The 13303-nt window shown below is 42.7% G+C and overlaps 1 protein-coding gene across 2 annotated transcripts in view; it reads right to left on the bottom strand.

Moving 5' to 3' along the window:
* LOC117433057 (GTPase IMAP family member 8-like) overlaps positions 1 to 13303 on the bottom strand; it is a 267258-nt gene that overhangs the window by 59994 nt on the left and 193961 nt on the right. The gene's annotated exons all lie outside the window — the stretch shown is intronic.

The following is a 13303-nucleotide window of genomic DNA, read 5'->3' as shown; positions in this document are numbered from 1 at the left end:
GGTGAAAGACGGTTGACGCAATAATTGAAGATGTGAATTTAACAGCTTGGAGAGAACAGATGTTACGTGGGATAGCCAAGACCGGATACTGATATGTACTGAACGATGTGATGAAGATATTTGTTTTATTTTAATAGTGCCACATACCACCAGTCGGGTCCACCACAGTACCGGGATAACGGTCAGTAGCCTAGGGGTAGTAATTGGAACACGGGTTATAGTCCCACAAATAACATGGGTTGATCAGCATGCCCAAAATGCCACCCTGTACTTCAAGGCCACTGAGTGTATTGAATTTGGTGATGCTGTTCTATGTGACCATGCTGGAAGCACTAACCTGTCAATGCAATTGATGGAAGCAACTGTACACCCAAAGCTAGGGTATGAAAGATGCACTCAGATGAGAAATGGAACATGGTGTGAAATCACCTCAAGCATGGGGGTAGGAAGTAGCGGCCAGGTATGCCTCATGTCGCCAGCTGTGTGTTTTCACCCGCAGGGTGTTGTGACTGTGGGACACCTGAGCATGCACCCCACTCTACCTATTAACATCACAGGCATTATCGAAGATGCTGAAGAATGGATGAAGACAATTAATCATACAGGTATGCTGATGGCATTGGCACACATTAACGCAGCTTATGGACGTTCACTCAAGAGTAGTGATAGCTAGAGTGCAAGCGTCGCTGGCGGGCAACACTGGTCAACTGATATTAGCAGACGCCCGATCATGCGGGTGGGGTATCCTATGTGGATTAGCTGGAGAAAGTGCTGGAGTGGACTGGGCTGACTAGTGGAATGTGGTGGGACATGTGTCCTTGCTTATTTCATTATTGGTATTGCTTATTGCTATGTTATTATTCTGGTATTTGAAATATGTGCTTAAGAAACAAAAGAGATTACTTACAGGGCTAGCCAATGAAGTATTGTGTTCCCGCATACGGGGCTATCAACCACTGAAACAGGATGATACAACTCAAGTTTAGTGGTGTTAATAGCATTAATGCTTCTGATTACTTGTATTAAAAAGCTCTGTACCAAAGTCTTGGATAATGCCTTAACTATGCCTCTGCTCACCACTGAAGGTCAGTGTAATGATGGTGATGACACTGATCCTTTTAGTGAAATGGCTGATGATGTAATGTAATTTCCTGCATCATGGTTGTAATTTAATTACAAAAGGAGGGAGTGTAAGGGGAATAATTACATTCTATGCTTTTTATTGATGTCTGTATTAGGTCTCTGGGACTTATAGAACTTGAGATATATCATTTTAAGTGGTTTGTGTTTTATGAAGTATTTAGTTTCATATTAGGGATAAAATTGTTGCTGTGCATGTGTTTTTTTCTTTTCTCTTAGCAGGTGCCGGCAACAACCTTATAAGGAATGGAAATGTTTTAACTGCGAGTTAGAAAGAGGAAGCTCTCTTTATTTTGTAACAGCAAGCTGCATCCGTGACACTTCGGTCTCATCTTAATCTTCCAAGCTGTTGCTATCCGACGTATATTGAGTTAAGCTTCTGTGATTGGCTCGCAATAACTATAGGTTGCAAGGCATATATTATGTTTACTGACTCTGCGTAGTCAGAACTCTACTCGATGTTTTTCTAACACCACATGTGTTGAGAGTGTTCTCGGGTTTGCAAACCATTAAACTTATTTACTCAATTTTGTCTGTTCTACTGAGTCTCTATTACAGGGAGTGATATTAAAACTTCCACGACAAGACAAATCTGATTAAAACTAAACAAGTTTGAATGACAAATTCGGCAACATTGTCGAGTTTTGTAATTAAACGGACTGTGTTGTATAGCGTTATGCTGACTGAAAAACAAAATGTTAAAAACAGGGTTTAGTGCAAGTGACAAAACCGTTTTTCTTTACACACACTAAATTATATATGATGCGCACGCAAGCGTGCTCTCTCTCACAAACACACACACACAAACACACACACACACACAGACACACAGACAGACAGACACACACACACACACTGAAAAATTATCGGGCCCGTGAGCAGAAAACTAGTTATTTATTGAAGACTAGCATGGGCAGCAGTGTGGAGTAGTGGTTAGGGTTCTGGACTCTTGACCGGAGGGTCGTGGGTTCAATCCCAGGTGGGGGACACTGCTGCTGTACTAAAAAATAACAACAAAGATAATAATTGTACATCTTGTTGCAGTTTCAACACGTGGTTTGTCTTTGTTGTGTAAAAAGCTGTCCATATGCAGAAACTGCTCGTGCTGCATCCACAGAGTTTGGTGGAATTGACAAAAAACAGCGTGCAATTTTTGCCATGTTTCAGAATCTGACTTCATACCTCAGCCAGAAATCACCAATATTTACATTTTTCACAGTAGGCAGTCAAATACGTGAAATCGTGACTTTTCCGCTGCCTTATACAACGAAACACTATTGATCCGTCTCATGCAGCATCTGTGGAGTAGCGGTTAGAGCACTTTGTTCTTGACTGGGTTCAATCACGTGGGGGACACATTGCTGCTTTATCTAGATTGGTCCAGTAAAAAACCTGACTGTATAAATGGGTAATTGTATGTCACAATTGTAAGTTGGCCAGGATAAGTGTGTCTGCTAAAATAATAATAATAATAATATGCGTGTTTGGTTGGTACTTGGATGGGAGACTGCCTGGCAATACCAGATACTTCAAACTTTTCTTTGAAGTTTTACATGTTAGCTGGTGTGGTTCAGGGGGCGTGGAACCCGGGGGCTTCTAATCTTCTAATCTCCCAATTTTCTAATTTCCTGTTAATTAGCATCTATTTTCTATTTAAGCCCTGATCACCTGCACCTTTTCTGTCTAGTGTTTCGTTTTTGAATCCTGACTGGTAGTGTTACGCATTACTCCGAGAAAAAAAAAAAAAAATTACGAAGACCATCATTTCAACAAGATTAAATACGTTCAGTCTTACCTGCTTCCAAATGGAAAAGCTTTCAGCCTATGCCTTTCCTTCCGACTCAGACGAGTTCCTGCCCACGACCCCTCCACCGGTCCGTCTCTGTCAGGCATCCCATTCCTCGTCCCGGTCCATGACCGCACCAGCCCCGCCAGTCAACCTTGCTTCCACCCGGCTTTCAGCTAGGCAAGAGCGGGGCTTAAAGCGTGGTTCCGCTAGCCAGCCCCCACCGCAGCTCCACTATAAAGATTGGACGACACCCAAGCTGCTGAAAGTACTCTTTGAAAAGTCCATTCCCATCCCCGTTGGCGGAGATCGCATGTCCCTATTTCTTACCTATTGTGAAGCTTTGTCAGCCGAGCCGATTTTTCCCACCCGCTTGCAAGCTTCGGCCGTCAGTCCCTCCTCTCCTGCTACTCTCTCAGTTCCTGTTCCTGCTGCGCATATGCAAGACCCTGCTCACGCAGCCCAGCTCCACCCGCCGGCGCAGGCAGCGCAGCCACAGTATCTGCCGCCGCAGTCACTCACCTCGCCCATCCCCTCCTCCAGCGGTGCCCCTCAGGTCACGTTAATCAGCTGCAAACTCTGCTCCAGCCCATTATAGACTCTCAGCTAGCCCTCAGCGCCTGTCTTGACAAACTGGAGAATCCTTCTTTGGCTCCACCTGCCTTCAGTTCCAGCACTCCTGCTTATACTTCTGGTACGTCCTCTTCAGTACCTCCCGTTGCTCTTCCAGAGTTCAACCTCTCCTCAGCCACTGTAGCAAGTTCCTCTTCTCCCCGTGCTATTACCAGCCATTCTATTTCTCCAAAAATCAGGAAGCTAATAATTGAAGGCAAGGATGTTAATCTCGTTTCTATTCTCATTGCTTTTTCTGAGTTTTTAGATCACAGAGTGGTTGACTGTGGAGACGTTTCAGTCACTCTAAAGTCCCGCGACCCACGTCTTCAAAAAAACCTTTCCGTGGGAGAATTCGTCCTCGCTTTCTCCATCTATCATGACATTCTCTGTTCTGTTTATCCACACAGATTACAGGAGCTAAATCAGTATCTCTTCCTGGTTGTCGAATTGTCTGTGCGCTATGGAGGCACCTTGTTCTATCAATACCACCGTGCCTTCTCAGCCAATACCCTGGACATTGCGGTTTAGTCCCGTTCCGACCCAGATCTTTTCACCCACATCTTCAGCGGAATTTGTGCCAACGCCTGCAGCGCATGTGCCTCCACAGCGCACTCCTCTTACCTATGCCCTAAGACAGCAGCTAGTTCTCTTCAACCCATTCCTCATCCCTTGCCTTCTCTTCTCAGTTCAAGACATCTTGCCCCTGCTTCCATCCATGCTTCAGCTCCACCCACCAGATCTCAAGCCCAAGATGTCTATGGCCATCCCATCAAGTTTTCAGGTGGCAGGCAAATATGCAATAACTTTAATTCTTCTGTCTGCTTCAAACGCTCCTGCAAGAACCTCCATGTCTGCAGCTTCTGCAACGATGCCCACTCCCGGTCCATATGTCCTCTTACAGCTAAGTGACAATTAAAGTTACTTCAGGTTTTTACTCCTATCAACATTCCGGCTCTCGCTAATGCGCTTCAAAATCATCCAGACAAGGCGTTCGTCTCCTATCCAATTAGTGGACTTACAAATGGCTTCTTCACTGGCATTTCTCACGTTCCTTCCGAGTCTCACATCTGTCAAAACCTCCGTTCTGCCATTGCAGAGCCACAAGTCATTAGTTCCCTTCTCCAAGCCAAAGTCGACAAAGGCTTCATGGTCGGTCCCTTTGCAGCACCCCCCTTCACTACCTTTCGCATTAATCCCATAGTCATCGCTACCTGCAAGTATTTTGGCAAGAAACACCTTATCATTGATCTATACGCTCCTCGGGGCGGTTACACACGCAGCATTAACTCCCTCATTTCAAGCGAGGAGTTCGCTCTTCACTACATTAAGCGCTCAGACGCCATTCATTTCATCAAAATTGCAGGTCACGGAGCCTGGCTTGCCAAAGCCGATATCTCTGATGCATTCAAGGTCATGCCTATTCATCCTTCCCTCTGTCACCTTTTCAGAGTCTGTTGGGCAGACAAGTTCTATTTCTCCACCCAGCTCACCTTCAGTTGCCGCAGTAGCCCAAAAATATTCGATTCCTTGTCAGAAGCCCTCTGCTGGATTTTGCTCAACTCCTATCATGTTTCCTTCCACCTCCATCTAATGGATGACTTTCTGCTTATTTCCCCCCCTTCAGATCCTCCAGCCCAAGCAATTAATCATCTTAAGACCATCTTCTCCTTAGTTGGTGTCCCTCTTTCTCAAGAGAAAACCATCGGCCCTGTTAACTCCCTGGAATTCCTCGGCATTACACTCAATAACGTGAAATTCGAAGCCAGCCTGCCTCCTGCCAAAGTCCAACGCTTACTCTCACTCATTAACAGTTTTCAGATCTCTTTCATTAAGAAGAGGTACCTCCTGTCTCTCCTCGGGCATATTAATTTTGCCATCCGCATCATTCCTCAGGGCTGAACATTTATTTCACGTCTCCTAGCCCTCTCATCAACTGTCAAGAATATGAATTCTCATGTGAAAATCTCAGCCGAAGCCAGAAAAGACATAAAGATGTGGATCAATCTCTTTACTAACTGGAATGGTCTCTCTCTATTTTATGACGACTTCATTTCAGCCCCTCATGACCTTGCCCTCTTCACTGATGCCTCATCCATCGGATTCGGCGGGTTCCTCACTCCTGAATGGTTCTCCAGCACTTGGCCCCCTGAAATTCAGCTCCTTCCCCCTCAAGAGAAATCTACGGCTCTCCTAGAAATTTATCCAATCGTAGTGGCCGCTGTCCTCTGGGGTCACCAATTGTCAAGAAAATTAATCCTTTTCTTCAGCGATAACAAACCCACAGTACACATCATCAACAAAGGACGTTCTTCATCCCCCCTCATTATGCGCCTGCTCCGTCATCTCATATGGTCTTCTGTATCTCTCAACTTCCTAATACAAGCCCGCCATCTTCCTGGTACCCATAATAATGCTGCTGATGCTCTCTCTCGCCTACAGGTATCCAAGTTACGTCAGCTGGTTCCATCTGCCTCCCCAAACCCACTCCAGACCCCACAGTTTCATCAGCTGCTTCTAGACTGAACTCTACCCTCAGCAACCTCCTTCAATCTGCTCAAAACTACATATCTACAGCCCTCGCCCCTTCTTCAAGAGCTTCTTATTCTACGGCCTGGTCATCATTCTTAACCTTCTGTGCTCATAATCATATCCACCCTATTCCCTTCAATCAAGACTGGATCCTGGCCTTCATCGTCCATGCTAAGGAATCTCTCCATCTCTCCCCAGCATCCATTAAATTTTACATTTCAGGAATCCAATATCACTACCGCATCATGTCCGTGCCTTCACCCATCATCCTCTCCATACCAGTTGTTCGTCTGACTCTCCGCGGAATCTTCAAAAGCTCCCCCCCTGCTGCATCTTCCCACCTGCCCATATCAACAGACATCCTCCATTCTCTCATCTCTACTCTTCGGAAAGGTTGCTTCCCCCCCTATGAAGATCTCCTAATGGAGACCATCTGCCTCACAGCCTTCTTCGGCTTCCTCAGAAGCTCAGAATTCACAGTTCCTTCAGCTTCAAGCTTCCCTGCAGCGGGTATTCGTCTATGTGACCTCTCTTGCATTTCCAAATCCTATTTCATAATTAGGCTGCGTACCTCAAAGACAGATCAACTCTGGCGTGGTCAGTTCATCCAGCTCTCAAGGATTGAATCTTCTATCTGCCCTTTCTCAGCAATGTCAAAATATCTCTCCATCAGGAAATCCCCCCCCTGGACCCTCTATTCATCGATTCCTCTCACTCTATTATTACTCGTCACTGGTTCTCAGCCCACCTCTCCACCCTCCTCTCCAGAGCAGGCCTCCCTCCTCAGCTTTATTCTCCCCATTCATTTCGTATAGGCGCAGCTACCTTCGCTGCAAGGGCCAGCATCAACCACAGCCTGATCAAGACCATGGGCCGCTGGTCCTCTTCCTCAGTAGATTCTTACGTTCATTCATCTCCCTCCGATATAGTTGTAGCCCATTTTAAAATTGCTAGCATGACCGGATTGGGGGCTACCTGTCCTCCGGAGCCACCAGAGGTTTTCCCACAATAGCTTCAATGGGGTTTTTTCCTCTCCACTGAGCGGCAGGTATACACATAATCACAGCTACTAATAATCACTAACCATCTCTCTGTTTGTCTCGTTTGTCCTTCCGAACTTTTGTTTATGTTATGCGTTGACATGTGCTGTCTCTCGTTTTCTTCACGGTGTGGGAATTTTCATGAGCTGCCGGTGGTCCATCCTTTGGGGGGGCAAGTGAGTCTCACTTCCCCGACCTCAGGGTTAGGCATCTGCCTCCCTTACCTTCAGGGGGGTTCTCACCATGTTAGTCAGAGCGGACCCCCGGCCAAAATCTGTCCTGTCGCAGCTCCTGCGCTTATCTTACCTCTCTCGAGGCTCTGCTCTGTACTGCCTCTCATTCAGGACGTGGCCACTCGTGCTGAGTTCCATACTAACTTCTATGCTTTGTCCTTATTTCAGGTCCCAGGCAGCGTGACGTCTCGGCCTATCAGGGGTTACGAGCGCCTCTTACAGAAGTCTCAGATGCTGGGTAACTCTCCCATCTCCTCTCGAGGGGCGGCTCTCCGAGTCATAACCCTCATTTGTGTTTTCGGTTGCTGGGTCCTCTGCCCCTGGGATGTGTCGGCATCGTCGCCCTCAGTCAGCGACCTCTTTTCTATCCTGTCTTCAGTTGCTGGGTCCTTCGCCCCTGAGATGTGTCGGCATCATCGCCCTCAGTCAGCGACCATCTTTTCTATCCCGTTTTGGTTGCTGGGTCCTCTGCCCTCTCAGTCAGTGACCACTTTCTGTCCTACTAACTGCTCCTTTCTGCCTCTTCTGCCTCATCCTTCACCCCAGCTCACGCCCTGTGAATTGTATTATTAAAAAATAGTAGATTAAACAGCAAAAATGAGCTGATTTACTTTTAATTTATTGAAATGGACCGCAAAGGGTAGTAATCGCTATTGAAATAATTGTATAAGAGAAGTTATATTTATTTATTTATTTCACGCCTCCACCCGCTGTTTTAATTGCATTTGGATCATTCCAGACACCACTTGATACGTGAGCGCAACAGACTCAGCAATGCATTGATCATTAATACATTTTAAAAACACACAACATCAAAGTCACAGCATGCATTATATTCGGGCCGGGACATTTCAATTTGATGAGAATAAGCAGAGTGTGACATTAATAGAAATGACATTAAATTTGACTGTATTATGGCTACGTCTGTCTTCTTTTCATACACTGTAAAACACAAGCCTGAAGTTCGCTTATTCGCCAGCTTCTTATTCGCAAGCTTTTAAGTGCATAAATGTATTTGTCTACGTTGAAGAAGTAACCTTGCATTTAAAGGGTTAAATCACTTTGGGCCGCCGATTTCTCTGCCAGTACCTGACAAGGGGCAACCCCTCTGCAAGCTACACCTGTATTTAGCCTGGCCCAGTGTGGTTTACTGGGGAAGAACAGCGGGTAAATATGCCACATATGCCAATCGCTCAGCTTCTGATTCGCTATTTAAGTATCTATGTTGAATAAGTACAGAAATCGGTGGCACAAAGTGATTTAACCCTTTAAATGCAAGGCTTTTTCCAGCAAAAAAAGCTGTGCAATTTGCATATGCGGCATGTTTGCCCTCTGTTTTGCCCTAGTAAACCACATTGGGCCTGGCTAAATACAGGTGTAGCTTATAGAGGGGGTGCCCCTCGACAGGTATCTGCAGAGAAATCAGTGGCCCAACGTGATTTAACACGTTAAATGCAAGGCTACTTATTCAACATAGATACATAAAGAGTGAATAAGATGCTGAGCGATTGGCATATGTGGCATATTTACCCGCTGTTCTTCCCCAGTAAAACACGTTGGGCAGGGCTAAATACAAGTGGGGCTTGCAGAGGGGGAGGCTGTTGTCAGGTACTGGCAGAGAAATCGGTGGACCAAAGTGATTTAACCAGTTAAATTCAAGGCTACTTCTTCAACATAGACAAATACATTTATGCACTAAAAGCTGAGCGAATCAGAAGCTGGCGAATAAGAAGCTGGTGAATAAGAAGCCAACTTCAGCCTCGTCTGTAAAACCACAGACGTGTGAAACGTTTGTATGTAAATGGAATGTGTGTATTGTAAAAAAAGTGCTCCATTCCTAAACAGCAGTGTTTATCCTCATTATACCTGGACTCTTGACCGGAGGGTTGTGGGTTCAATCCCAGGTGAGGGACACTGCTATTGTACCCTTGAGCAACGTATTTTACCTAGATTCAGTATAAACAACTGGATAAATTGGTAATTGTATGTAAACATAATATGATATCATTGTGACAATTGTAAGTTGCCCTGGATAAGGGTGTCTGCTAAAAAATAAATAATAATGCAATCTGCTGAACTATTTGCATTTGACTTGATATTTGTATATTCTGAAATATAAGAATTTGCATTTGAATTTCAAATCATGGGAAAGCTTAAAAAATATTTCAATTTTAAACACTTTTCAATAATAATGATCATAATAAAGTAGAGAGACTTTTCAGTATTGCTGGTAAAGTTGATCAACCTGAAAGATGCAAACTAAAGGACACTTTGAGAACTTCATGTTTATTAAACATAACAAGTAAAAATAATAATTGTGCAAGGCACACATACAGTATATAAATATATACATATATCTCATAAATATACATATATATATACTCCACTTTATCGCTCCACTTGAAATGCTCTTTGTATGACTTGAAGTGACTAAGACACACTCACCGAGACACACACACTGAGAAACACACACACTACAACACACACAGTCTCAGTGTATGTGAGTGTGTTTCAGTGTGTGAGTGTGTGTCTCAGTCACTTCAAGTCATACAAAGAGCATTTCCAGTTGTTTGAACTTGCAACATGACGTTCTTGAAGAGCACACGACCTTAGCCCGCTGTGCCACTGTGCATTTCAAGTGGAGCAAAGCGGTCAAAGAAAGGCGCCAAGTTAGAAGCAAGAATTGTGTGAATCTTGGGCCCCAGCACCTTTCCAAGTGTGCCTATTTGCTTGATGCTTGACAAGATTGGCCTAATTGCTTCTCCTAACTTGGGCTTTTGTGTTTGATATCACCCCTTTAAACGGCTGTTGCGTTTTTCTAACTTGTTTTTTTGCATTGACAATGTTTTTGTTATAGATAATAATACACAAATACAAATCGTACATAAATAATAACAGGGGCGGGCACCTTGTCACAAGGACCTTTGAACCTACCCACATAACAACATTACTGGGGAGTTGGTTCCAGACTCCCACAATTCTCTGTGTAAAAAAGTGCCTCCTATTTTCTGTTCTGAATGCCCCTTTATCTAATCTCCATTTGTGACCCCTTGTCCTTGTTTCTTTTTCAGGTTGAAAAAGTCCCCTGGGTCGACATTGTCAATACCTTTTAGGATTTTGAATGCTTGAATCAGATCGCCTCGTAGTCTTCTTTGTTCAAGACTGAATAGATTCAATTCTTTTAGCCAGTCTGCTTACGACATGCCTTTTAAACCCGGGATAATTCTGGTTGCTCTTCTTTGCACTCTTTCTAGAGCAGCAATATCCTTTTTGTAGCAAGGTGACTGGAACTGAACACAATATTCTAGGTGAGGTCTTACTAATGCATTGTATAGTTTTAACATTACTTCCCTTGATTTAAATTCAACACTCCTCACAATATATCCGAGCAACTTGTTGGCCTTTTTTATAGCTTCCCCACATTGTCTAGAGCAGGGCTGTCAAACTCGGTTCCTGGAGGGCCGCAGTGTCTTCTGGCTTTCGTTCCTCCCGAGCTCTCAGTTACTTAATTTGTCTAATTATTCATTAACTGGACACATTTAACACTTCTCTTCAGGCCTCAAAATGGTTCACAGGTCGTGTACCTTGAATCATGTGCATTTTTAAAACCATCAACTGTAAAAGACCTGGAAAATATTAAATATCTCAAATTCAACAAATAATTAGCTCAATTATGTTTTTGAGAGCTTAAGTTGGAATGAAAACCAGAAGACCCTGCGACCCTCGAGGACTGGAGTTTGACACCCCTGGTCTAGATGAAGACATTTCTGAGTCAACATAAACTCCTAGGTCTTTTTCATAGTTCCCTTCTTCAATTTCACTATCTCACATATGATATTTATAATGCACATTTGTATTGCCTGCATGCAATACTTTACACTTTTCTTTATTATTATTATTATTATTTATTTCTTAGCAGACGCCCTTATCCAGGGCGACTTACAATCGTAAGCAAATACATTTCAAAAATTAATTAATTTAGCAGATGCTTTTATCCAAAGCTATTTACATATGGGCCAACGGCAGTGCCCCACCCAGGAATCGAACCTCAAACACTTGGTTGCAAGTCTGGAATCCTAACCACCTCTCTACACTGCCATGTGTCTGCCCAATTCCGAATGCTGTCTAGATCATTTAGAATGACCTTTGCTGCTGTAAAAGTGTTTGCCGCCACTCCTATTTTGTGTACTCTGCAAATTTAACAAGTTTGCTTACTATACCAGAATCTAAATCATTAATGTTGATTAGGTACAGCAGAGGGCTTAATACTGATCCCTGTAGTACACCACTGGTTACCTCACTCCATTTTGAGGTTTCTCCTCTAATCAGTACTTTGTTTTCCTCATGTTAACCACTCCCTAATCCATGTGCATGCATTTCCTTGAATCCCTGCTGTGTTCAGATTGAGAATTAATCTTTTATGTGGGACTTTGTCAAAAGGAAATCTAAATAAACCATGTTGTATGCTTTGCAATTGTTACGTCTGACAGAAGGTCCTTTTTCACATTAACTTAAGGTGGCTGACAATACAGCAAAGGGTCATGTGAGGAGGAGTATGAAAATATGGTTTTCTGAGAAACAGACAAACTACCAAGTGAAACAGACAAATGAAATGTGTACATATGGGGTCTCATGATCAAACATTATATGACCTTTAGATTTAAAAGCTATTGATTGAAATACTTTAAAATAATAATTTTGGTATACATATAAAAACTGTTTTTATTGATCATATTGTATGACAGGAATTAAGGCTAACACACATGAGGGATTATATTAAAGAAGGGAGGTCAATTTGTGTTTTTATTTTCCAATTAAAGTGTGTTTAATACATGAGTTGCCTTGTAAAGATTAACTAGTCTGCTGTGAAGATTAAGTTGTTAAGGATGTTTTAAAATAACATGCAAGGTTGTAAAGTGAAGTGAAATGCAGCTGTCTAAAAATCATGGGCCATATTGATTAGGCATGCTTATCTCTTGCCAGTCCTATGGTTATTTTTAGTCGCTTGTTCATAAACCATGTATATCTCTGCACTTGTATGTGCAGTTCTAGATTGTTTATTGAAAACCTGGTGTCTGAAGTACAGACAGCTTTCTACACTTGCTCTTACCTACAGACATACAGCTTGCTCTGGTAATAAAGGCTGTATAAAGCCCCCCCTTGTATTTATTTATTTTTGCAAGGGGCCCCCACAATTGCTTGATCTTATCCTTTCCCATTACTAGTAGTGGAACTATTACAAAACCCTAGTACAAGACCCCTATAACTCTTAAGAAAATAAGAACTAAATAAATATCAATGTGAGTAACACAGTTTTTTTTCAACTTGAGTTTAAAACAGGAACCATTTTATGTGGCCTTTAAATAGAAGCACATTGCAATATGAAACGATATGGCCTGAAAATCAATTTGGTAGGAACCATAAATCAACATCGTAAGTTTTAAGTTCACTGGCTTCAGCTTTGTCTCAATATACCAAGCTTGCTGTCGTATACAAAGAACTGCAGTTTCCCGGATCTGAGGGAGTTCTATCCCTTTTGTAAATAATTGTTTTTCCTATTTGTAAACAAAGTTAGTGCAGAAAAGATTGAGAAAGCTGTGTTGTTTAGAAGCAGGTAGCAACAATCGCTAAGGAAGTAAGGAAGGCACTAAAAAGCCAGGAAACATTTTTAATCAATAAATAAAACACACTTTATTTAATAAACACAAATAGAAAAATTGCCACCTGAATTTTAATGAAAATGCATGATATTACATTTATAATATTCTGATGTGTCTGAAATGATGTTAAAGTGTAGCAGAATAAAAAATAACATTACCTGCTTCTCATTTTTAATGAATATTATCTACTACTATTATTATTCCTGCTTAAACATATATATTCCTATTGTTTATATGAAACGATAAAGTCTGAGAGTCCTTAGCGGGAAACATACCTCAACATTAAAGTTTAAATGTATA

Source organism: Acipenser ruthenus, chromosome 52 (assembly GCF_902713425.1).
Source record: "Acipenser ruthenus chromosome 52, fAciRut3.2 maternal haplotype, whole genome shotgun sequence".
Classification (NCBI taxonomy): Eukaryota; Metazoa; Chordata; class Actinopteri; order Acipenseriformes; family Acipenseridae; genus Acipenser; species Acipenser ruthenus.
The sequence above is the reverse complement of the archived record's forward strand: the minus strand, read 5'-3'. Positions and strand labels throughout refer to the sequence as shown.